At 56.3% G+C, this 25,921-nt stretch overlaps 1 long non-coding RNA gene across 1 annotated transcript; it reads left to right on the top strand.

Moving 5' to 3' along the window:
* Positions 1 to 3,196: 3,196 nt before the first annotated feature.
* Positions 3,197 to 12,589, top strand: LOC123625764. Its single transcript, XR_006730643.1, has 3 exons — positions 3,197 to 6,575; positions 8,650 to 9,403; positions 9,843 to 12,589. It is a non-coding gene; the product is annotated as an uncharacterized LOC123625764 (long non-coding RNA).
* Positions 12,590 to 25,921: the final 13,332 nt, after the last annotated feature.

Raw genomic sequence — 25,921 nt, 5'->3', positions numbered from 1 at the left:
CCGCCGAGTTGGGGGTCGCCGGGGAGCGGAGCAAAGTTTGCAAACAATCCCGGGAAGCGAGAGAAGCCCCCGGAGCGCAGGCTCCAACTCACTGCCGCGGCAAACTTTGGCCTCTTCTTGCAGCGCCCAGGTGGCGCGCGCAGAGCGGCCGGCGGCTCCTCCCTCCCTGCGCCGCCTCGCCGGGCCCAGCCGGCAGCTGTTCCGAGGTTTGCGTCCCGGGATGAGAAGACTCGCAAACAGGCGACCGGGGAAAAAAGCCGAGCGGTGACAGGCCCCGCCCCAGGGCCGCCCGCCCCGCCCCCGCCGCTGCTTTGCATGAGAAAGCCGGGCCGCCCCGCCGCCTCCGCGCCGCCGTCCGCTCCCGCGCCCCGCGGGGCCGAGCCCCTGCCCGCCGCCCTGCCCGCGGGGGGCGCCGCGTCCCGCCCGCCCGGCCCCCGCCCGGCCCGGGACCCCCGCCCGGCGTGCGGGGCTCTGCGCCCGCAGCCCTCCGGGGCGTCCCGCCCGCCTCTCTTCGCCCTCTCTGCCCGGCCTCCAACTCTGCCTCTCGCTGCCTTCTCCGCCTGCGCCCCCTGTCCCGGGGGTCCCCCGGGGTGGTCCCCGCACCCCAAGGACGCCGAGGTTACGGGAAGTTCGGGGACTGGTGGGAGAAGGGGGTGGGGGTGGTCCGTGGCGGGGGGTGGGGGTTGGGGGCGCATCTTCTCTCGTTTTTACGGTGGGTCGGGGCGGAGGGCGCTTTCAAAGAGAGGTGGGATTTGCGTTTTATGACCTTGGCCATAAAGTGGCCCCTTAGCTTGTAAACCTGCCTGCGTCTTCCCGGGGCTCCGGGAAGGGGTTTCCTTTGAAATTTCAAAGGGACGAGCTAAGGGCAGGGGGAGGAGCGCCGGGAGTGCAGATTTTAGGGCCGCTCTTCCTTGGTCTCCTCCGAGGAGGCGGGGAGGGGGAGGGGCAGGAAGCTTCCTGGGACTTTTAACAGCCCTGTCCCCGCGGGAAGCGGAGCTGGGCTTGCAGCGCGGTGACCCCCGCCCCTCCAAGCCGCGGAGCCGAGGGGCCTCGCACCGCGCAGGGCTGGTGGCTCCTTCTGGGCGGCTGGGTTTATTTATTGTAGGAAGTCATTCGCTCGTCGGGTATTTATGTTATCTGGCGAGCGGTTTGCCCGGCTGGCGCCCTCCTGGGCTACAGCCCCGCGAGCGGCTGCGGAGCCTGGGGTGCGGCGGGGCGGGACGCGGGGACCCCAGCTCGCGCCGGGGGGCGGGGACGCGCGCCACCTGGTTTTCATAGCAAGTGGGGAAGGGCGTCCTGGCCTCAGCCTCTGAGCTCACTCCCTCGGGTTTGGGCCAGTCCGCGGTTAGGTCACTTCGTGCAGGGCGCCCCCTCCGCGTTCCTGCTCCTCCCGCGGCACGGGGCGTGCGCACTGCGCGACCTCCCCCAGCCTCGCCGTTCCCAGGAATACGCCAGGTGCCTCCCCTCGCACCCCGAATTGACTCTTGCATGACCAGCGCCCCCGGGGGTGGCCGGCTCTCTCTCCTCCTAGACGCCCTGGAGGTCAGGATCGTTTTTAGTTCTGCAACTCCCAGGGTCACGTATTCCATCTCCCGCTGCCTCCCAGGGGAGGCTGGGGGCCTTCCCCTCTTAGGGAGCAGAGGTCAGAGGAGCAGGCCCTCGGACGCCGGCCCCTTCCCCCGCCCCCAGGTGCACACATCCCTGGAAATCTGTGCGGGGCCTGCTCTGGCTGGCCACTGTCCCCGGGCCTGGGAGCAGCGGGATGGGTCCCCGCAGTGGGGGACGCTGTGCGCGGTGCCAGCTCTCTAGGAAGCGCCCAGGAAGGGGAGGGGGACCTCCAGGCACCTCCCCTCCCCGGACGAGCCTTCTGCACGCCGTGGCAGAAGTGGAGCACTTCCTCTGAGACTGTTGGCTTCTAATTAAAACAAGTCGTACAACTGTCCCTCTGTGAGAAACCTGGGTCCTCGCTCATACCCATTCGTTCCTCCCTCCATCAGACGTTTATACGGAAGAACTGAGGCTGAGACTTGCCCAGATCCCCGAATTCATAGGCAGGTTCATGCGTCCAGCCCCCCATGCCCCTGGCCCTGTCCCCAGGCACCCACTGGGAGGTGTTGGGGGAAGTTGGGGTGACGAGAAAGTGGGAAGGAAGGTGGAGGCTATGCAGTCCGAACAACCGCCTTCAACCGTGTCATTATTCCCCCAGTGAAAATTTGCAAGTTTTTAAAAAAGTCTACCATTTTTATGATGATAGGGGTTTTTTAAAAAAGAAAATTATTAATCTAGTGACTTATTTTCAAAACCTTTAAATTAAATATTCAGCAGACGTCACTTGGCTTTTCCAGAATCTTTCTTGCAAGAACCATTTCCCTTCCTTTCCTTTTTTGTTTTTCTCCTTTAGAAACTATTGGGAATATTTAGTGAGAGGGTAAGACCGCCAAACGCCAGGCGCTGGGAGTGAGCTATTCCAGAAAGTGCTTCCTAATTGATCTTTTATGTGCTATTTTAATTCAGCCGTGTTCAGACCCATTATTTTAGCTATAACCACTTGAGATTGCTTTCTTCTTTCCTTTTTTTTTTTATTTATAAAAATGTCTGCAGAAGTGCTTGGCTCTGTCCAGCTGAGATGGAAACCAACAAATAGACATTATTATAGAAAAATGAGGGTTCTGAGAAATCAGCAACTGGAAGATAACTTTGTAACTAATAAATGAAAAGGGTCTTTTGATGGCTCCAACTGAAAAGATATTTTATTTTATTTTTTTTTTCCTGTGTGTGGGATTTGAGATGTGTGATGCCGAGGAGCGCGGGTCCCCCGCTGCTCGGCTCCGGCTGGCACCCGGCCCCCCTCTGGCAAATGTTATGGGGAATTGGGAGGAATTTTATGGCTGTCTTTCCCTCAGCTCTTTTTTCTTTTGTCTTCTTTGAAGAATGACTTTAGACATTTTATTTACATATTTAACCATGGATGAAAGAGGAAAAAGAAAGCGTTGGAGCTGTCGTGGGAATAGTGATATGTTTAAATTAATGGAAATCTTATTAGGGCTCTAAAATTTTGAGCAAAGGTTTTTAATGAAACTTTATAATTAAACATGATTTCACATAACAGGCAGAGACAAGGAATATTTTTTTTTTACCCAAACCACCTAAAAAAAATATATATATATATGTACATATATCGGAGACATTATCTACCTTGAAGTTCTTGCAGATGTTCACCAGGGAAAGTAGAAGGTTTTTGGAAGGGAATATTTCAGGATTCAGGCAGTGCTCTGAACAGGAACTAAATATTTTTGGAAGTGGAAGGGAATTGAAAGAGAGGCCCAGTTTCATTCCATTTAAACTCCCCAAGTCAAAAGTATAAAGTAGTTGGACATGGATATTGCTAAAAATCAAAGTTGTATCTTTTCTTGTTATGTAATCGTAAAGGGAAATTGTAAGCATTGTGCGAGGTTTTCTGACATGGGATTAGAGAAAACCCAAATAATCTCTTTAAGATTAAAAAAAAAAGTGCGGAGGCTTTCCACAATGAAAAGAAATTAAACCACAGCTTAGCACGTTACAAGCTCATGGCAAGAGCAAACTCGTGGAATACGAGCAAAGTTTAAAAAGAAATACAGTCATGCTGGTGAATTTTAGGACAGAAGGTGGTTCAGTGGCTTGCACTGGAATGATCTCTTGGCACATGCAAGTTTGAACATCCAGTGAAACGATTCCTGTGTTTCCTCTCTCGCCGGCTAATGTCATCAATATTTATATTTAGTCAGGGACTTTTCCAATTCTGCCTTCAAGTAAGAATGAAAACTGCTCTGTTTACTAATAATTGCTTGGCATGCAGGAGTCTGACACGGGTGAGCCTTATTTTCTCTGACCTCATCTTGGGATTAAGTTTCTGCAGAGACTTATCAGATACAAACCATGCGAGGAGAAGTCTGTTTTCTAACCCAGTAGGCCTGCTCCCTCGGGCCCCCCACGTTTTTTCTCCATGGAAAACACCTTTAGTCATCTGAAGAGATTCTCTGCAAAGAAAACAGTTGGTACCACCAGAAAGGCCATGCAAGTTGCAACAAATTCAACAGGCACAAAAGTTTTAATTACGCCTAAAAACACTGGTTGTAAGATGTTAGAGCAGGGGAAAAAGGCAGGGGAGGAACAGACCCCAAAAGCACCCCCATCCTAAAATGGGTGCGTTGGGGTGTCCAGCGTTGCTCCAAGACAATTCGGGCAGCTATTTTAAGGCCACTTCCCTTGCAATGTGGTTTGAAATATTACCAAAGCTTCCACGGGGCGCATTAGTGTGAATTGCAAATCAGAGCATTTCTTTAATCCTCTTTCAAGGCCGGGCTTTGGATCACTGGTGTGGAGGGGCTCCCCACTGCTCCTGGCGCAGGGGGGACCATTCAAGGGGGCAGCTTCCCTCCGCTATTCCCACACTCCAAAAAACAACACTGCAGACAGACACCCTCCAACTAAATTAGATTAAACTCCTTCTCTTGCACAGAGCGTTGGCCTTTTCCCTGCCCAAGCTGCCGCCTTCGGCTCCTCCTCATTTAAAGATACAGGATTCCTTTTATCTCAGCACCAACTGCAATACATAACGGGCAATACACAACAGCAAACATTATAGATAGATAGATAGATAGATAGATAGATAGATAGATAGATAGATAGATAGATAGTTTTTAAAATGACAAAGCCGGCCTTCTATCTAAATCCTTTCAAATGTCAACGAGGTTATCTGTTTAAAATACAGGAAGACTTGCATGCCGGCTAGGCCAGTTGACCCTTAACCCGGGGCAGACCTGGCCCTGCAGAAAGCACTTAAACCTGTAATTCCGTCCTAGGCTGTTTTTTGAAGAGTTATATATGAAAAAAGAAAATGACAGAATCCCAGCAAAAATGAAACGAGAGAGAGAGTGTGTGTTTTATTTTGGTGTGTGTTTATATTCCTGACAGCTTCATGGACCGGTTATTGGGAATGCATGCCCGTTATAGGCGTTCAAACTTCATTCTTTGCCATAAACGCTTTGCTTCTCGGCCTTCTCGGGCTGTGCTGATTTAATTATGCACCTTCCCATCTGTTTCCTTTGGCTCTGCTCCTGCACGCTGGGACCCTTTTTTGTGTGTGTCCTGAGGAGCCGGGGCTACCATATGGGGGCTGAGGGGTCAGCCCACCACGGCCTGCGGCCCCTGCACAGGTGAGGAAGGGCCGGGGGTTTAACAGGCAGCTGCTCCTGCAGGGACAAAGCAGGCCCAGCAGCTGGCCCTGCCTTCAACAGGAGCGGGAAGAATGACCTCACGTAGCTCTGAGTCTGAAGCCACGCGGCCAAACCGTGGTGAGCTGGGGGAAAACTGGGCCGGATGCCTGGGTCCGAATGCCCCTCTGTACCCTCTAGCCGTGCGGCCTGGGATGAGCATCTCCTGGTCTCTCTGCCTCAGTTTTCTCATCTGCAAAATGGGGCCTCACAGGGCACAGTGAGGATGACGCCTAACACATGGGAAGTGTTAACAACACCAAGCATGCAGTAAGTGCTCAGTTAACGGTACCGTTGTGATTGCTGAAATATAGTGTAACCGGAAGGCGAGAACTCAGCGAAGAGAGGCCCCGCAACGTGACATCTGTGGGCAGGGGTGTGGGGACGGGAGAGGTTAGGAGCACAATAACACTCGCTGGCAGTGGCATCACGTAAATAATAAACAAGCTAACAAGGGCCGAAGCGGAGTGGGCGTGTGGCACGTGCTGTTCTGAGCCTCTGACGTGAAACAACTCAGAGTCCTCACGGCTGCCCCAGGGAGCAGGTCGGGGGAAGGTTCCCATTTCAGAGGTGAAGGGTGGGGCCGGGGTGGGGCAGCTTTGGGCGTCTAAGTCGCAAGCCCGAGGCCAACCGGCTAACAGGGGCGGAGTCCACTCTGGCCACTGTGCCACCAGGCCCTGTGTGGCAGATGTCCTCGCACGCAGTAAATGTCTGCAGTGGTGCCGGGACTTTCAGCGAGGGATCCCGTTTCGGCCGGGGGGATCATCAAGTTGTGGTTTATGGCCTTTTTCTCTTCTTCTGCCGCTTTCTTGTCATCTCAATATTCTGATTCCTCGTGTTCAAAGGGATTCTTTAGAGTCACAGATGCTGGGGAAGGAGCGGGGGAAACACCACATGGGCGGTGTTGATGTGTGTGGGTTCACCCTTGTCCTCAGCTGTGCAACCCCTGGCAAGTTACTCAACCTCTCTGAGCTTCGTCCTGTTTCCTCTGCTGTAGAATGAGGGCAGTAACAACCACTTGATGATGTTTGGGGTAGGGATTAAGTGAGGTAACTCGTGTTAAACACTTACAACCGTGTCTGGCACATAACGTTAGCCGTGTGGGATTAACTTGTCTGCAGACTTTCTGGTCAGTTGACTTTTCTTTGTTAAATTCTTCGTTTGTCTTGTCTGGCTAGAAGTCAAGATGGTTTACTAACAGCATCACTCACGAGTCTTTTCCTTTTCCGCAGAGCTGCTGGACTCGTGTAGCGTCCCGTCTTCCTTGAACTCAACCACAGCGAGCGGCTGACAGCCCCTGGCCTGCCCGGGGGGTCTCTGGTGAGTCAGAGGAGGAGCTGGGTCCAGCCGTCCTCAGCTGGGCAGGACCCGCTTCCAGGACGGCCCCCGCTGCTGCATTGACAGCAGATGCCAACCCCAGCCCTTCGCGAACTTTTTTCCTTCTGCCTGGCCTAGATCGGAGACGCCGGCAGGACTCTCTGCCGTCTTTCAGAGACAGTGCGGGTTGCAGCCTCATGTTTTATGACAGGAAAGGCAGCTCTCGGGCACAGGCCTTGGTCCTGTGCTTGCCCCTGAATCGCTTGCCCTGGCGGGGTCAGTTCTGCCCCGACAATCCGTGGTCTGGGCCATCTTTGGGTGGGTGTTTGTGGGGGGCGTCGGGGGACACGCACAGACCCTCATCTGCACCGCCTGGCACGACTCCCTAAGAAGAAAGAGGGACTCTGTTACCGGAAGGAAATAGGGAATATTATAGAAAACATCATCACCACCACAACCGACTGTGTTGATAAATCATAAACGTGTGTCAGTGTTGATGGGCGGTGCTGAGAGTGCGCAGCCTGAACCCAGTCCCCGTCGGGGTCTGGCTCGGTGTCCCTCTCTCACTGAGGACTCTGGGGTGTGTAGGACAGAAAACCAAACTAGACTAGACTGTGAAAAAGAGAGAGAGAGGGAGAGAGAGACAGAAATTCACTGGCTTCAGCTGTGGTCCAGGCTGTGTCCGGCTATCTTGCAAGGACCACAGTTAGGCTTCATGCCTAATTCTGAACTATTCAGTATCTACAGAGGGGTGAGGGGCCCTGATTAGCCGGGAAGAAATTAACCCTACCTGTGCTGACTGTGCTGCGAATTATGGAGGGGGCCGGGCACGGTGGCTCACATCCCAGCACTTTGGGAGGCCGAGGTGGGAGGATCACTTGAGGCTGGGAGTTCGAGACCAGCCTGGACAACATAGTGAGACCCTGCCTCTACAAAAAAATAGAAAAATTAGGCTGGTATGGTGGTGCGTGCCTGTAGTCCCACCTACTTGGGAGGTTGAGGCAGACGGATCCCTGGAGCCCAGGAGTTCGAGCCTGCAGTGAGCTGCGATTGTGCCACTGTGCTCCAGCCTGGGTGACAAAGTGAGACCTTGTCTCAAAAAAAAAAGTTAAAAAAGGGAGGGTGGTTGCCCAAAAGAAAGCTTGGGCACTGCCGGCCAGGAGAAGGGGGCCTGCTGGTTGCTAGGCAAACACAAAGTAACCACTGTCTTCTGGGTGTCAGGGTTTGCTCTGTTTATGGAAAGTTCGCGCTGGGAGTCCACATACAGCTGTATCTGCTGGTGCCTCTCGGCTCCCTGCCCCTCGGGCTAGAGCAGTTGGGTTTGAGCATGAGAGCGAGAGAGCCGGTGTTTTACTTTTTGCCTAGGAAAGGTGTTTCTCTGAGAATTCATGGATTTTTTGCTGAACTGTTGCCAAAGCCACTGAATCTGAGCGATGCTTATGCACCATTTCTCTGTGCGTTAGGCTGTAAGCACTGTTACTTGCTAGGATGAGAAGTCTACAGCGAGGACAGTTCCAGAGTTGGTTTATTTGGCAGCTCAAAACCTCACGGAGGACTGACACTCACTTCTTCCATCTGCTCTGCCATTTTCGGCCTGTGGGCTTGGTCCTGGCCAGCTGCCCTCTTGCCCTTGCAATGGCTGCTTGTGTTCCAGCCATCGCACCCACCATCAGTATTTGTTCAGTGGAAATAAAGAGGGATCACATGTCCTTTATTCCCAATGATTTTTTGTTTTTTAAAAAAATGAAAACTGTTCCCAGAAACCCCACGACCGACTTCCTCTTTCATCCCATTGGCCAGACCTGTGTCACATCTGTATGATGCCCATGTGAGGCGAGGGGAGTGAGACCACTGTGATTGGCCCAGACCAACGAGGACACACCCTGGGAGCCCCAGAAAGGAGGGCGGATACCTACGCAAAGCGGGGCCTCGGCCAGCAGGGCAGGAGGCGTGAGGGTGGTCGGGCACACGTGGGGTCTTCATCCTTTGTCATGCAGAGGACTTCAGTCCTCCGGGGGCCGGTCGAGGAAGTAAACTGGGGGTGGCAGCACTTTGACAGGTGTGGCTTTGTCCCCAGCAAGGGCCCAGGAAACCATCTCTTTGGTAACCACACTGTTTGGTGAGCTGCTCGCTGTCTCAGTTGCTGCCGAATGGGTGTGTTTGAAGCCAGAGGGGTGACATTCCCAAGCCACCGTCTGCCTGTCGGAGGCTGGTACTGACCGCCCGCACGTCGTCCCACCCCAGCTTCCAGAAGAATCTGCTGGACTAGGAACGAGGCATTTGGGGGAGCACAGGGGCCAGGCCAGCAGGGCCCCACTGAAGAGGGCAGCCGTTCCGCCACATTTCGGCAGCTTGAATGTGTATCCACCGGGCCAGGGAGTGGCTTAATTACCAGCGTAATAGCAGGTGCACTTACGGCTTCGGGTTTCAGGGAGGAAAAGCATCATCCCAAAATGCTTTTGATGTGGTTTATTAAGCCATGAGGCCGCAGTGACCGTGAATTTTAAGTGCTTGTTGCAGTACATGGAAAAAAGCGTATGCCATGATTGTAGAGGACATTCCAGATCCCAGATCCCAGGTTTGGAAGGATGTCAGGAATGTCCTCTGCTCCCTCCTCCTGCTTCCTGAAGGACCAGGTCTACACCAGCCCACACGACTAGCTATTAATGCAACACATAGACAAACTCCCAGAGAAAAGAGCCCCCGCAAACTACAGCGTCACTCGGCCTTTGGAATCAGAAAGTGCCGCCTGACGTCTCGCCGAGATCCCACTGCTGGACTTTAAGCAGGTTCCTTCTCCACCTTAGAGGTCAAACACGTCCTCAGCTCAGGTGAGTTGGATGCACGTGTGGGGGGTGCCTGCCACATACTAAGCCCGGGGCCCACACGCAGGGACACAGAAGAGAACAGCTTATGGTGCGTGTGCGTGTGTGTGCGTGTGTGTGTGTGTGTGTGTGTGTGTGTGTGTATAGTGGGGAGACAGCAAGAGCAGCACATGCCCAGGGGCTGCCCTTCATATAAATTCAAATTAGGGGAATTTGCACCAGGGTTCTGCAACAAACGTTAATAGACTCACTGCAACAAAATTGGAAAACATGCTACGCACACCCCAGTTCTAAAAAATAGTTAAAAAAAAAATGGTCAGATAATTTTAAAACGGGTAGACTAAGTTAATAGTCAACTGCATTAACCTCCCTGCTGCAGTCAACAGCTAGTCAACAGAAATACTGAAAAAATCCTCACTAACGTGACTGTCTTTGCAAACATTAGCCTTCAGATAGCAGCAGGTTTGAAACAGGCAAAGTCTTCGTGAGCAAATCCTTTGCGTACGGCGTCTCCGCCTGTGTTTCAGCATGATATTTAAACACCGGGCCAGATGTCTGCGCAGTTCTTCTACTCATGTGAAAGCTATTTCATCAGAGAAGTAAAGAGCCAGCCACCGTGGCCCGCGATCTGCCCTGACGCCCGTGTTTGTAAATAAAGTTTTATCGCCACACGGCCCCACGCCCAGGTCGCTACTAGAAGCCTTGAAATCCATGCGTTCTGCTCAAAGTTGCTACTAGAAACCTTGAAGTCACATGTGGGTTCTCATCACATTTCCACTGGCCTGTGCTCTCGAGACACATGGTGCACACGCGTGTCTTAGAGGCCAAATCCACGCCCCACACGTTTTGTTCGGACTCTGCGGTGTTTCAAAGAAATTTGGGTTTGTTCGTGGACTGTAAGGCATCACCGTATTTCACATCAAGTTCAGAGCTCTCACCTTCTCGAGAAAATCTCAGGGCCTGGGTACAGGTCTGGCTGCAGGTGAGCAGCCGCTGCGCCCGCAGACAGGACACTGCGAGGACCCGGAGCTCCAGCTCGCCGCTGCCCACGCGTCACTTCTACGGCCCGAGAGGCCGCGGGGCAGAGGGCAGGCGGAGTCCGATCCGGACGCCAGGCTCGGTAGAAAACTTCCCCGTTCACCTCGGATAAGAACCCTGCTTCTGGGTTAGACGGGACAAGAGAGTCCGGGGGGGCCCAATTACAAAGCTGAGAAAGCGAAGGTGTCTTTGCCTCAGTTTCCCTGCATGTGAGGAGCATAATTACACGGCCAGGAGTTGGGAAACTTAATTACTGTTTGCGAAGCCCCGTGAGATGACGGGGTTAGACTTGCGGGAGGGGTTCTCACCCGCGCTTTGCCTTTGGTTCTCGCTCCAAGCCAAACCACGGTGAGTCACCCTGGCAAACCCATGCCGGGACCCGCCAACACAGACAGGCCTGTTGGCGGCAGCTCCGCGGAGGGCCGGCCTGGCGGGGTCCAGAGCGGCCCGAGTGGCTCCTACAAAGCTCCCGGTCGTGACAGCACCTTCCCTTTGGGTGCCGCTGGCGGGGGTCGGCGAAGAGGAGGGAGCTTCCTTAGCTTCCGACGCCGACTCAAATGCTCCGTGGAGATGTGCTGTTTTCTGGCTTCCCCGAGAGTCTGCGACAGGGCCAGGCTCAAGTCCCCACCGTCGGACGTCCCAAACTTGCTCAGCCACGGGCACGTCACTGGAATTGGAATGATTGATACTCCCCACGTCAAACACCCCTCCCCTTTGAGACCCCCTAATCAGTGGGGTGTCCCTGCACGGCCGGGAGCCCGGCAGGGGTCACCATCAGGCCCCGGACTCATCCAGCACCTTCCAGAGGGGGTGGGGGCCCCAGCCAGATTGAAACTCCGGGGGGCCGGGCGGGAGGCCCCACACTGAGGTCCACGCCCGGCAGGCAGGCCCTACTGTGCGCCCTGCCCGTGGGTGCTGCTCCATGTGGAGGACGAGGTGGGGGGCACAGCGCCGCCTTCTCCGGGGCACGGGCTGCCCCGCGGGTGCTGCCAGGTCGCTGCGGGCAGTGTGTGCGTAGCGGCTGCCCTCCAGCCCGGGGGACCCGGGCATTTTAAGGCAAAACCCTCCCAGCTGGGGACCGTGCGGCTCTGCAGCAGGCAGAGGCGTGAGCGGGAAGGAGAGGCCGGGTCCAGCCGTGGAGGACGTTGGGGACGCTGCGGGGTTTGCGCGGATGGAGGGAGGGAGGCCCGTGGGCAGGTCGTGGCCGTCTTCCTTCCTCACTGCCACACCCTGGGGACCCACGGGACAGTGCCTTGCTGGCCCCCGGGTCAGCCAGAAACTGGAAGGCAGGACTCCAGGGCCTCGGGGGCTCGGCCAGAGCAGCTCGTGGACCAGGCCCCTGCCGGGTCCCCAGAAACTCTGCGGCAAAGCGGCAGAGGACACCGGGGCCGGATGGGGGCTGCACCCAAGCGCAGGACTAAAAGTCATTCCTGGGGGACATTCCGCCTCCACCCACGAGAAGCTCCCTGCTGAGTTCCCCGCGCTGCCCTCCCTCAGGAACCCGCCATGGCTGGCAACTCCCCGATCCCGTCTCCCCCTGAGCTTCTGTTGTCCCAATCTCCAGGCCCCGGCCCTCGAATGTGGCCCGAACCTTTCAGTTCCGTGTGGCTCGGACTCCTGAGGACGTTGCCTCCCTGAAGACACACAGTATCTCTGTGTCTATTTTCCTCCTTAGGAGGGGGCGGCAGGGTGGTCTGCACCCCTCCCTGGAGCCTGGAGCAGGGTGGGCTGGTTGTGGCATCCGTGGGCGGCAGACGGTGGCGGGTGCGCGGGACACTGCTGGTTCTATTCGGAAATTATCCCGGGTGTGATGGCGCCAAGGCCGACCCAGCACACGCCTTGTGCTCTTGTCTCGCAGCCCTCGCGACACCCCAGAGGTCAAGCCTGTCATTGCGGCCCCATTTCACAGCTCAGGAAACCGAGGCCAGAGAGGGCAGCGGCCTGCTCAGGGTCACGGGGCGGGGCAGAGCCGGCAGCAGCCTGTGCCCGCCGCCTCCGGAGTCCGCGTCCTTTGTCATCCGCCTGGCTTTCAATGTCAGGAAAAAACCCTTTCAGACACCAGCGGAGTTTGGCTTCTGAGCTGCCGTGGGCTAAAAACAGAACAGGGATGATTTGCAGCGAGGCAGCTGGGGAGGCTGATGACCTCGCTCAAGGGTAGCAACTGACACGGGGCGGGGGGGACATGGGGACTTCAACGGGGATGCCCAGAACTGAATGGCTTTGTCGGCCTCTGGGACCCAGAGCACTGGGGGCTCGCCGTCCCTCTGGGGGACCCTAGTGCCCAGAGTGGCCGGCATCGTGCCTGTCCACCTCTGCCACACCGGAAACAGCCTCGTCCTCACACACCCGCCTGGTGGGCGCCGGGCCCCCGGACACGCTGAGGTTCTGACCGTGTTGGTGCAAATCCAGGCCAGGGCGGCATCTGCTGTGCTTCCAGGAGGTGGCCAGATGTCACTAAAGCTCTGTGCCCAAACTGGCTCCCAACTACCAGAGTCCTCTGCCATTCTGAGGCGTCTGATAGAACTGATCCTTCCTGGCAACTCTGTCTATAATGCTGCCTGGATAAACACACACGCAAGACACAAGAAACACAATTAGTGCATGTTCATCATATAAAATGTGTAAGACGTGAGCTCCGTATACGCAAAGAGATTAAAGTGAAAATCACACGAAAGCCCAGAGCCCCCAGCGCCTGCTGTTCCGCACACCCTTCCAGTCTGTCTGTGGAAAGGCTGACCCCGAGATCCCGCGAGATCCTGCACGTGGATCTCACTGTAGCCGTCTGTCCGTGACCCACTGTACCCTCACCCATGATGGCGTGACGACCGTTCCCTGTCACGGAACACTCTGCAAAGGTTGCTGTGACGACTGCACAACATTCCACAGCTTTGTAATTTTTAATGACTCTTCCCACTATCGGGCATTTGGATTTTTCCAATTATTTCCAACTTATTTTTACTTCCCGATGTCATTTTTATTTACAGTGTAATATGACAGTTACAAAAGCGGTCTGTCTTTGGTTTTATTTTCCAAAAATGCTCAGTGATTGGGATTCCAGGGCGCAGAGTAGGAGGTTGACTTTTGGCTTCTGGTTTGTCGCATGCACAAAACAAACCTCGTTCGGATTCAGTTCTGGGTTCATGGTGCGAGCTGGCTGTTCGTCCGGTTTTCAGGTTGGGCTCAGAATGTGGGAGGGGTTGGGCCACACGCCACCCTAGTCCCCCGTCTGGATGGACAGGTTTCCAGCGGTGAAGGGAGGTGAATCAGAGAGGTGGAGACACTCACCCAAGGGCACACAGCACAGTGGTGCCCAGAAAGGAACCAGAGCCTCCCAGGTTGTGGCTTTGATGTGCATTTCTTTGTCCTTTTGAAAATTCCAAGCCAGGCCTGCCCGTGTCATATTCTTTGCAACCTGTGACCTGCCAGCTGGCCCTTCCGAAGGCGGCTCCCTCCACCCCTCTGGGCACGTTTGGAGTTTTCAACATTCCATGGGCCCCACACCCGCCTCTCGGGAGCCGGGCACGTCCCGTGCGCACACTGTCCCCTGTCTTTCCATCTCCAGATAATGCTTTTCACTTTTTAATCTTCAGCACGACGGGGACAAACGGTTCTGCTTTTGGCCACTTTGTTTCTCATTCACATCCAGCACCCGGAAAGTGCCGCTAAGAGGCCGGGGTGGAAATCTGCCTCCTAAGCCTCCTCCCAGGTTTTGCGACAGAGGCGTGTTGCGGCCCGGGTTCGCCATAAACACAACTGGAAACAATATGACAGCCCCTTGGGATGCCGCGGGGGGCGGGGGGTGTGGAAAACGCAGGGACAAATGCTCCCTTCGTGCCTTGATCTTGAGAAGGAAATGGCCTTGTGTGCCTGTGTTTTCAGGGCCCCTCTTGCCAAGAGTACAAGATGGCATTTTGCTGGAAACTTCTCTTCCCGCAGACATCCATCCGTTAGCCTGGGCTGGGCTAAGCGTGGAGGAAGGGCTAGGGAGAAGGGGCTGGAAGAACCTTCTGGGTGGTCTGCAAAGCTGGGAGGGGCTGGGGTAGCGCTGGGGTGCCGGGGGGCCGTCCCCACCCACCCCGTCCATGGGGAAACTGCTCAGAAGGGAAGACGTGGCTCGTGACCACACTGCGTGCCTGGTGGCAGCCATGGCGGGAGCCCCCTCCCTGTGTCCCTCTCAGGGTTGGGTCACCTGGTGTCCACCTCCCAACGCTTGGTCAGTGGAGGCTGAGATGCTCGGCAGGTTTAGAAACACAGGTGACGAGACCCAAAGACCTGGCCGTGCTCCGAGAGAGAGAGAGAGAGAGAGAGAGAGAGAGAGAGAGAGAGAGAGAGACAGGGGGGAGAGAGAGAGAGAGAGAGAGAGAGAGAGAGAGAAAGAAGGAGAGAGACAGGGGGAGAGAGAGAAGGAGAGGGAGGGGGAGAGAGGGAGTGCTTGACACACGCTTCAGGCAGCCACAAACCAACTCGATTTGCGTCCGACTGTCAGAGAATGTGGGTGCTGGAGGACAGACCCTGTCTCACTAGGTCCCTGTCTGTCTGGGTGAGACTTGCCTTGGTGACGTGCTCAGATAAAATAGCATGTTTGCTCGTTTGTTTTCTTCTGTAACAGCCATATTCGATTCTGGAATTAAGCTCTGGGGCATGAAGATTTCAAAAGGTGTCACTTGTCCCAGGCTGGGGTGCGTGGTCACGGTGGCAGGTGCTGTCACCTGAGGATCGAAGCCTCCCCGTTTACCTCTTCTCTGTTTTCAGTTTGCGTCTTCACGCCCAGACCGGGCACGGCTCAGAGCCAAGCTGACTCCTCACTGCGGGGGTTGCAGACACAGCACATTCTCAGCTCCTGCTCCAACACCTGGAAGCCAGGCACCCCCTTTCAGCCTTGATATCACCCACCCCAAATATGCAGCTCCAACCCGCGTTGGCCCCTGGCCCCCGAGCACCTCCACCCAGGCAGCTGCCACGGCTAAGCCCGAGCTGGAGCTCACTTATGCTGCATTTCTTACAACTCATTGCCATCGGTCGTTAGAGTGTTTGAATTAGAGTGTTTGAATCATCCACCAAAACACCTTTCTGACTCAGTGCCTCTGACATGCCCGGGGAAAGGCAACCGAGCCAGTTTAAGCTGGTTTTTTGGGAGTGGGTGTGCCAAGAAGCATTTAGAAGCAGCTCACTGTGTGCCCAGGGAGGCCAGGCTCAGAAAGTAAAAGCCCTGCATTTCTTTCCGTGCACATTTGCAAACACTGGGACTGCCCTGTTTTGTTTGATTGTCGTTATTCAGCCATTCCTGCTACCGGGAGGTCAAACGCAGTTCTTATCACCCGGGGTGGTCACCTTGGGTGCAGCTGCTCCCTGGTTCAGGAGCTGTCTCACTTTGCAGTGATACGCGAGGTGAGAGATGGTGCTGGACCTGCCCCGGGGGTTCTGCCGCAGGGGAGCCGCTTGCTTGGAGCTGCTCGCAGATTGTGCCAGACAGAGGTTCAGTGCTTCCAGCTCAGGGAACTGGCCCGCGGGCGTTCGACAGAAGACAGCTGTTTACCACGGTTTGCGGATGTTTGTGACCCGTCCCCAGCTGGCAGTCATTGCAGTTCAAGTGGAGAAACCTGCCTGACTTTATTCCCCAGATGTGTTTGTTTCCAAGGACCACAAGCTGAGTGGCTTAAAACAACAGAAGGGTTTTCTTGCACAATTCTGGAGGTTAGAAGTACAAAGTCAAGGTGTCGGCGGGGCCGGGCTCTAGGGAGGATCCCTCGTGGCTTCTCCCTGGTTTTCTTCTGGCTGTGGCAACCCCGGGGTTAGTGGCTGCACCCCTGCAATCTCCGCCCCGTCTCTACTCGGCCTCCTCCCTGTGTCCCTGTGTCCCTGCTCTTCTTAGGGTGACACCTGTCACATTGAGATGGGGCCCCGCTTACCCCAGGGTGACCTCATCTTAGCTAATTACATCTGCAATGACCTTATGAAGGTCACATCCTGAGGTTCTGGGTTTTAGAACTTCCACGTATCTTTTCGGGGTGCTGCAAACCCCTGACACTAAACCATATTTTATTCCATGTTTTTTTTTTAAAATAGTCTCCTTAGTCAAACTGGAAAACTAGACAAAGAACACAGGAGAGTGAAATATTTAGAGGGGGGGTTCACAGGCACCACGGCGGGAACGCGGGGAGGGCCGACCTCTGCGTAGGAAACACCCGCCCTGCGCAGCCCGCGGGGTTCTGCTGAGGCGAAGGCGCAAATGCAAGGCACGTTCTGGGGGGCTGGTGTCTTGCTCCTTAAACCCCAACATTCCTGTTTTCTCTCTCCTCAGGGACATTGGCTGAAACGACGTTTGGGGCTGATGAGATTCTTTCACCTGGTCCCTGCTCCGGGCGGAGGTCGGGGGTGGCAGGAAGAAGGTCCATCTGTCCCCTTTTAGGGACACCCATTATGCTCAAGGCGACTTACGAGACTCTTCAGTGCGGCTGAGTCAGTCGCCTCAAAGATGCTTTGGTTTAACTCCCCGTCTGGTCCCACCCTCCCCCCGTCTCCAGCAGAGTGTGTGTCCTAAACGGGTGGGGACAGCACCCGGCATCTCACAGAGTGACTCTTACTCAGCCCTGCCAGCGAGAAGTGCAGCCGACATCGTCCCCGCTTGGATTTGAATGCGCTGTGGCTACAGAAGAAGTGATGCTATGTGAACTCCGAGAATAAGTCACACTTATGGGTGACATGATGACAAAGCTCCTGTAGTGGAAGGCACTTGTCCAGGAATCCTGCCACCATACTGTGAGGAAGCCCAAGCTACCCCACGTGGAGAGGCCACCTGTGGGTGTTGTGGTCGGCAAACCAGCCGAGGTCCCAACCCACCGAGAGTCAGCACTGGCCACCCCGTGCGTGCGTGGGGACAGCTCCAGGCAGTCCCAGCCCCAGCCGTGGGTCTTCAAAGCTGGAGCCCCGGTCGCCACGGAGCAGAGCAAACCACCCCCACCACGCCCTGTCCACACTCTTGCCCCACAGAGCCCGTGAGTAAAACCATGGTGGTTTTATCCCATCAAGTGTAGGCTGTTTCTCTCTCCAGCAACAGTGACTGGAACTTCATCCAGCAGGTGTTTCCTGAGCACCTACTACGTGCCAGGGGGTTAATGGTGAGCAGCACCAGATGCGGGTCATGCCCACCGGCAGCCCTGCGCTTGTGAACACAGAAGATGAAAGATAATCAGAGTTTTGCTTCTCATGCCAGGATTTGTTTTTGTTTCTGTTTTATTTTGTTTTTAAAAGAGGAGGAAACTTGGACTCTATCCTCTTCGGGCTTTGATGCTCTTGCCAAATGAATTAGCCAAAAGTATTTCAGCCTGGCTGTGCCAATGTAGTGTAGCCTGAGCAGAATGAGCTGTGAGTCACTTTCCGCTGCTCCTTGGAAGGACTGACAGCCCCTGGGTGCACATGTTTGGCCTTCAGTCCCACAGGGTGTGTGACCTTAAAGGAGGGCAGGTGTCACAGAGACCTGCGGGGACAGTGGGGTGGGGAGGGGTGTGGGCCCTGGGCTCCGAGAGCCACGGGCATCTCCACCTTTGGAGCCACGTCTGGGCGTCTGGCCGTGGTGCCCAGATACCTGTAGGGGTGCAGGTCAGCGCTCCCGGGAAGGGAAGACGGGGCCCGGCGTGGCGGGTGGTGCTGAGCGTGGTGGACGAGCCTGGCTCGGCCCGCAGCCCTGACCGGCATGGCCGTCTCTCCGGCCGCCCTGCAGTCCTGCCCACGGCGTTCCCAGGGCCCGTCCAGAGGCCAGTCGGGGATAGCAGTGGGTGGATGGAAAAAGCCGATTATGTCCCTGGTTGGAGGCCAAGGCTCCAGTTTGCAAACTCTGTGAAAACAAACACAAGAGCGAATGTTCCCGGTCCCAGCAGGACAGAAAACAGGCAGGAGGGATTCCAAGAGGGCAGCTGCGGGGAGGAAACCGTTGGTAGCAGACCAGGCCTGAGAAAGACCCGGGGTCAAATGCCCGCACCCCGGCCCGGGAGGCAGACTTTCCCATGGGAACGCGGGGCGGTGGCAGCGGCCACGTCTGGTGGTGGGGTGGCCGTGAGGGGGACCAGAGAGCTCCCTGGGAGGATCATTTCTGCAAACGGTGTCCCAGCGTCCCCCGCCGGGGGCCCCGCGTGGACGTCCCCCGGCCTTGCGGAAGACGGCGGGTCCCCAGCACTCCCACACAGACCCCTGATCCTGAGTTTGTCCTTCACCGTCCGCAGGTGTGGTGCTGTGGGGCAGGCCGGCCCGTCAGGGCTCTGTCTCTCTGGCCACAGCGACTGGTTCAGGGACGGGCATGTGACCCGATTCTGGCCAATGACCATCAGGCTGAGAACTTCGGTTCACGCAGGTGAGGACCAGGAGGTTTGGTTTCCACTGGGCTGGAAGCAGAGAGGACATCAGCCGGGGACCGTACGTTAGGGGCATCGTGGGGAGCCCGCCTGCCTGAGTCCCCTGCAGAGCAGGACGGGGGCGGTTTTGGGGATGGCGTTTGAATCCAGCCGCACCCAGACCCCCCGACCCCCGACTCCCGCGTCAGCCAATAGATCCCTTTCGTTTTTCTTTAGGGATCTGATGGGGCCGGAGGCACTTGCACCTGGAAAAGGCCTGGCTAAAGCTCGTCGCAAACACGATGGACGGCATCGTCCAGGGGACGTCACCTCGCCACAGTGTAGAGAAAGAGGCACGAGGTAGGTGGCTGGCGAGCGCCTGTGGCTGTCCCCAACGAGTTATCATAAATGCAGTGGCTTAAAACAGCACGCGTGAGTTTCCTCGCGGTTCTGGAGGTCAGAAGTCCTGGAGTCAAGGAGCCTCCAGGTCTGGGCTCCCGCTGGGGGTTCTGGGGGCAAATCCGTTCCCTTCCCCTTTTCCAGGATTGGGAGGTGGGAAGATCGTCACACAGCGATCCTGGTGCACAGCCCCTTCCTCCGGCAGAGCCACCGGGGCCTCCACTGTCTGACCCTCCCGTCCTCGCGTCTCCCTGGGGGCACAGCTGGGAGCGGTTCTCCAGTTTTAGGTACTTATGTGGTTAGACTGTGTCCACCTGTGGAATTCAGGAAACTCTTCCCACCCCAGGGACCTTAGTGCTGCTCACGTCTGCAAAGCCCCTTTGCCGTGCGAGGTGACACGTTCCAGGGCCCAGGATGTGGGACTCGGGTTCCTTCTGCCTACCGTAGTCACACAATCATAATTACATTTGTATTATAGTTATAATACAAAAGCAGTTATAACTCACCTGTACTATTTATTGAGAGCTAAAAGGGTTGTAAAAAACAATTAAAAGAATCAAGAAGCGTGATAAAATGGCTGGTGCACAAGGCCACACAGTTGAAGGTGTGATGTTTTGGGGGATTCCAGGGGTGACTCAGTGGTTCCCGGTACTGTGGGCAACCCCGGGGCTCTTTGTTGACAGCCAAAGCAAGAGTCACTTTTTTCACTGATTTTCATGAAAGTCACATCCACACCAAGGCCGAGGCCGGTGGAATTCCTCCCAGGCTGCGCTTTAGAGGCTCCTGTGGGGTGGAGCTTTCTCCTTACCGGCTTTGCTCAAACCCCACCGCCCTTCCCCTCCCTGATGTTGGCCGAGCCCGGGCCGCCTTCTACCCGAGTGTGGTTTCCTGCTCTGGGAAGCACAGCCCCGTGTGGGTGTGGGGCCCCGACCCGAGCGTGGGCAGGTGTCACGGCCCAGCGGGAGCCATCCAAGGTGCAGGGCAGGCCTGGGAGGTGGTGGGTGCAGCCTCACCTCACCCCGTCCCTGCTGCTGAGGACAGGCTGGGCTGGTGGAGCCACCTCTCCTCTGGATGTGCCCAGCTGGTCTCCAGCCAAAGGTGACTCGGCACCAGGTGACTCGTGCCTCTGGGCGGGCACTTGGATAGGCACTGTGCACTTGGCATAAAACCCACACTGCTCACCATGGCCCCTGGGACCCTCCAGCCTGGCTCCCCAGTGCCCGAGCCTCTGCCCCAGTCCCTGCCCCAGCTCCCTGACCCCACCCCTGTACAGGCCTGTACCCCGCCGTGGGGGACCCCAGCCCAGCCGTCCCACCCTGCATCTGTGCACCTGCTCTTCCCAAATGCTCTTTCCCAGAGAACCCCACGATTGCTTCCTGCCCAGCATTCGGATCACCCGTCCCAGGTCACCTCCTCGGGACGCCTTCTTCCCTCACCCTCTCTGACGTTTCCAACCTCTACGATGTTTTCCCTGTTTCTTTAAAGCATTGCCACGCTTGAAATGGCCCTGTCGTTTTCACTTGCTGTTAGTCCGTCTCTCCGCCCACCTCCCACTGCAGGGTCGCTGTCTGGAGGACACGACCTCCTTCCTGTGTCTTGTTGACTTGCTGCCGAGGACAGTGCCTGCCAGAGAGCAGGTGTCCGGCAATGGTCGGGTGGGTGCAGGATGGGTTGGGAAGGTGGCCACATTCAGCCCTGGGGTGGGAGCCTCCAGCACTGGGCTCTCCTGGAGGGCTCTGCCACGCCGAGTCGGGAGGGGAAGCCACGTGCCTTCTGAGGCTAGTCCGTCCCGGCCTTGCAGCTCTGCTTGGCCTCTGGGAACATGAGCTTCCCGAGCTCTGAGCCACCATGGAGGAAGTCCTTCTACGTGAGGCCAGCGTGTCTGGCAGGCCAAGTGTGAAGTGCTGGTCCACGGTCCTAGCTGAGCCCAGCCCTCCCTGCCAAGGTGTGAGTGAGGTTATCCTGACCCTCCAGAGCAGCTCTTCCCACAACCACATAGCTCCACATGAGCCGTGTCCACGCCAAGGACGACAGAAGAACCATCCAGCAGAGCCCTGCCGAAGTCCAGACCTACAAAATTGCAAGACAAAATAAAACGTTTTCTCTTAAGCTGTTAGGTTTTTGTGAGTATGTGATATGCATCATTTTTGTTATACATCATTTCTGTTATAGACATTTGTGTTGTTTATAAGCCACCTGGTTTATGGTAGATGGTTATAGCAGCCGGTGCAGACCGGCTGTGAGTTCTGTGAGAACTGTGAGTTCTGTGACCCTGCTCAGGGGCTGACGCCTGTCTGGAGGCCTTCCGGGCCCCCGTCCCCACGTACTTCACTCACCCTCCTTCTGTTCCCTCCAGTGGATGTTTTTAATTCAGCTTCAGAGAGTAATTTAGGAACAGCCTTATCACTACCAATGTGGAATTAGACCAATTATTTTTTAGTAGGGAACCTCATTAGATTTGTTTTGTATTATCCTCTTAAATTCACACACAAAAGCCCGGCCTCCTCAACAACCGTGCAAACTTCTTACCTTCAATGTGCCAAATGCAGGTGAAGCTGTTCGGAAGCACCGTGCACCTTTCAAATATACGGGGTGGCTCTTCTATCGGCCGTGTGGAACTGGAGCAAGATGACATTAACATTGGCCAAGAAATGTGAGTTGGACCTTTTGTTTAAAAAATGGAATATGTGTAGCTGAACCTTCAGTTCGTATTTATGACAGCACAATGGAGTAGACAGTACTATTCGTCTAGCTGTGCAAATGCAGGAATGGAGACTCAGAAGAATTAAACGGGGGACCCAGTGTCATCCCAGCCACTACCTAGGAAGACCCCTGAGGCTGTGCTTGGTAGAGGGTGTCACTGTTATTATTAACAATGTGGTTCCTGTTACGCTGTGGTCACATGACTATTGCAACCTATTTCCCTCCTAGCGGGGAAACTCTCGCTGCCTGGAGACACGCTGGAAGGGGGACCCTTCAGGCTGTCTGGCTGCAGTTGACAAAGTCAAACTGCCCCATTCTGGATATTTTTCTGGATCAATCCAGTCCTCGAGACCCCTTTCCCCCATTCTTGGCAGCCAGACTGTCCTCGTCTGCGATGGGGCTGACTAAACGCCCTTCATCAATGTCCCACTGAAAACACAGCCAGGGGGAGTCACATTAACACACTCATTTACGAGTCTGGGGCTTTATTTTCCCCACTCAGATGAAACTGTGATTTAGACATTTCTGTCCCTTTGTATTTAACACGTCGCTAAGCTGATGGCCAAGAAGTCTGGTCCCGTGTTCCAAGGGAAACCCTGGCTGCCCGAGGCCCAGCTATTTATGCTGTTTCCATTACGGATGGAGCTCTTGACTTGTGAGCATTTGGCCCATAAATTAACGGGCTTTCCTGTGCCCAGATGAGTCCTTTGCAATATTAACTCGTCTTTAAGACCATTAGGCACTTTTTTTTGTTTAAAATTGAGTTGAAACGCATGTGATATAAGGTTAACTGTTCTGAAGGCTACAGTTCAGGGCATTTTGTGCACTCACAGTGCTGTGCAAACGCTGCCTCTGTTTGCTTCCTAACACTCCTGTCACCCTCGAAAGGAAACCGGGTACCCGTCGACAGTCACCCCGAGTCCTCCTCCCTCAGCCCCTGGCCACCACAGCCCCCTCTCTGCCTCGGTGAATGTGCCTGTTCCGGGCATTCTGTGCAGGTGGAATTGCACACCTGTGGCCTTGTGTGTCTGGCCCTGTCCTCACTTTTGAGGTTCATCCGTGTCCTAGCACGGACCAGTGCGCCCTCCCTTTCTGCAGCAGGATAATATTCTATTGTGGGGTGTAGGACGATTCTGTGATCCACTCAGCCAGTGATGGACGTTTGAGCTGTTTCCACGGAGATCACGTCGAAGCAGAGAGATGGGAAACAGCCCTGGGCCCGGGAGCTGCGGGCCACGGGGAGTCCGATTCACGCAGAGGTGCTGAGAGCCCCAGTCCCGCGCTCCCCACAGACCTCGGGACCTCAGTGAGGGCAGAAGGGAGTTTCCGGAGAGGCCTCTGCAGGCGTAGAAGCTGGCAGGGCCCCACCCTCGGAATAGCTCTTGGCCTCCGGAGCCGCTGCAGGAGTCAGGCTGCCCTGGAGTGACCGGCTTGTCACGGCTCCAGGGTTCACCCCAGTTCAGGCCTGAGCGGCCCGTCCGGGGTGGGGCTGCCAGGGCCACATACCCGCAGCTCTTGCATGCCTGCAGGACTGGAGCCGCCACCACGGCCGCCCAGGGAGCTGCTTGGGGGGGACCCACGGGATGGTGTGCCCTGTCCACCTGCAGCTATGACAACAGGGTGCAAGCAGGTTGGGGTCTGAGTCAGGGTGTGACCTCACGCCACCCTGGGATGTTTTTCCTGGCATCGGAGGACCCGAGTGTGCTGGGCAGGAAGGCTGGCACGGCTGCTCCTGGCTTTTCCGGCCCAGGTGCCTGCAGAGGGTGTGGCCCCTCCCGCCCAGCCCACGGGCAGCGTCCAGGTCACGGAGTCTGGGGGCCCTGGGCAGGGAGCCGGGCCTGGCCAGGGGACAGGGGACAGGACAGAGGAATTTGCCTTCAGCCTCTGGGTCTGCGCGGAGGAGAGAGAGCGGCTGGACACGCCTGCAGCTGCTCCTGAGCGGTGTGGCGAGAGCGTCGTGTGCGTGCATGGGTGTGGCGTGTGCACGTGTGTGAGCATGCGTGTGCTTGTCCAGCGTGGGGGAGGATGAGTGTGTGATTGCCGGAGGGTGTGAGGCAGAGACTGTGTGCGTGTGAGGGGTGTCAGACACCAGCCTGCCGTGGCCAGCAGACTCTTCCAACCACGGTGACAGTCCCACTCCCATCTGGGGCCTCGCGGTGGGACCAGGCACTGAGCCCCCTGACGCCGTGTAACCCCACACCGAGGTGAGGGGTGTGTTATTGTGACTCCATAAGATGGCACAGAAACAGTGACCATAACCACACAGCAAGCAACCCTGAGCAGACACGCAGTGTCCAGGAAAGGAACCATTATTAAGCACTGTGTGTTTCCAGAGACAGCTGCTCTCACCGCCTGCAGCCCCGAAGCCAGGTGGCTTCACCATCCTCACGTAACGGATGAAGGCTTGGGGCCGGCTGGGACCTTGTCCCACTCACGTCTGGCCCCACTCATCGTGCCCAGCAGAGCCACGCAAAGAGGGGGCACTGGGGGGTCTGTCCAGTGAGGCCAAGGCTCTGGGGTGCCACCTGCAGCCCACCCTGGGAGCCTCGTGCCCGCACTTCCAAACCCCAGCCTGGATCCCCCCAAGCCAAGGCCGGCAAGTTCCGTCTTGTGACTTCTGGGTGAAAATGAGAAATAGAGTTCGTGGAGACCGGGATTCCTTTCATCCCCCTGCCGCGCCTTAATTGCGCTGGGGGGGGGGGTTTATCCTCCGAGCATCTGGGGCGGTTGCTCTAATTCGCTCCAGCCCAGCCAGAAAGGAGACTTTGGTTTCTGCCAAAACTTGTTGTGTGAGCTGCCGGGGACGACGCGTCCGGAAATTTCGTGATGAAGAAACTTTTGAAAATAATTGAAAAATCAAAGGGAAGTTTGGGGAAACGGGGCCAGGGGATTTTCCTCCGGGTTCTCCCCGGGAGCTGCCCTCACACCAGCCCGCCCTGTCATCTCTCGGCTGGCTCTGCCCGAGGGCGGCCGTCTAGAGACAGCCCAGCCGGAGGAAGGACAGTGAGCGGCAGGGGGATGCCGGACAGGGGTCTTCTCGGGGCCCACACCGGGTCTGGGTGTGGTGCGGGGATCACGGAGCTCTCGGGACAGAGGGCTCCCGTGTGCGGAGCCCAGATGCTGCGTCTGCCTCTCACCGCAGGGGACTGGGACCCTCCAAGCGCAGAGCTGCCCAGCACGCTGCGGTCAGGGCAGGAGAGGGGCTCTGTCTGCCTCAGCCTCCAGCGGCTGCTGTGACAAATCACCACCAACATGGTGGCTTAAACCAGCACAGATTCGTTCTCCTACAGCTCCGGAGGCCAGAAATCTGATTTGAGTTCTACAGAGCTGCCGCCGCAGTGTCAGCAGGACTGTGGTCCTTCTGCAGGCTGCGGGGGAGATGTTTCTCTGCCTCTAGTAGTTTTTGGAGGCCGCCTGCCTTCCTGGGCTCGAGACTCCTTCCTGGAACCACTCCGACCTCTTGACTCCTCTTCTGACCCTCCCACCTGCCTCCTAATAAGGACCCTTGTGGTTACATAGTCGGGGTCACCTCCCTATCTCAACGTCCTCAACTTAATCACAGCACAAAGCCCCTTTTGCTGTGTGAGGTGACATGCTCACAGGTTTTGGGGATCAGGATCTTTTGGGAGAACCACAGACTCAAAACCAAAATGAAAACAGCCTGCTAGAACGGGGACTCTGCTTCCTACTGTGCTCACCCTGGATGCCTGGGCCGAGGCGACACGCCTGGCAGCTCGAGACCGACCCACGCTTCGGAGGTCCCGGGGCTGAGGCGGGGCCACGAGGCCCAGGCCCGCTCCCACCGCGTCCAGCTGTCTTGGGGGATGGCATTCCCCAAGAGGGAATAACCCAGCAAATGCTTTTCATTAAGGACCCGCAAGAAACAATATCGGCCTAACAAAAGGATTAGGCCTTCGCAGTATAAACAACCTCACTGCGAAGGTAAGAGACCCTGGCTCTAACTGAAGCTGCCTGGAAAACAGCAGTTTCCTTAAGGAAAAAAATTCAAGCAAACAACCTCCCCCCAGGTTTCTAAAGGTGGGGGGTGGGCAGGACC

Source organism: Lemur catta, chromosome 21 (assembly GCF_020740605.2).
Source record: "Lemur catta isolate mLemCat1 chromosome 21, mLemCat1.pri, whole genome shotgun sequence".
Lineage (NCBI taxonomy): Eukaryota > Metazoa > Chordata > Mammalia > Primates > Lemuridae > Lemur > Lemur catta.
The sequence above is the reverse complement of the archived record's forward strand: the minus strand, read 5'-3'. Positions and strand labels throughout refer to the sequence as shown.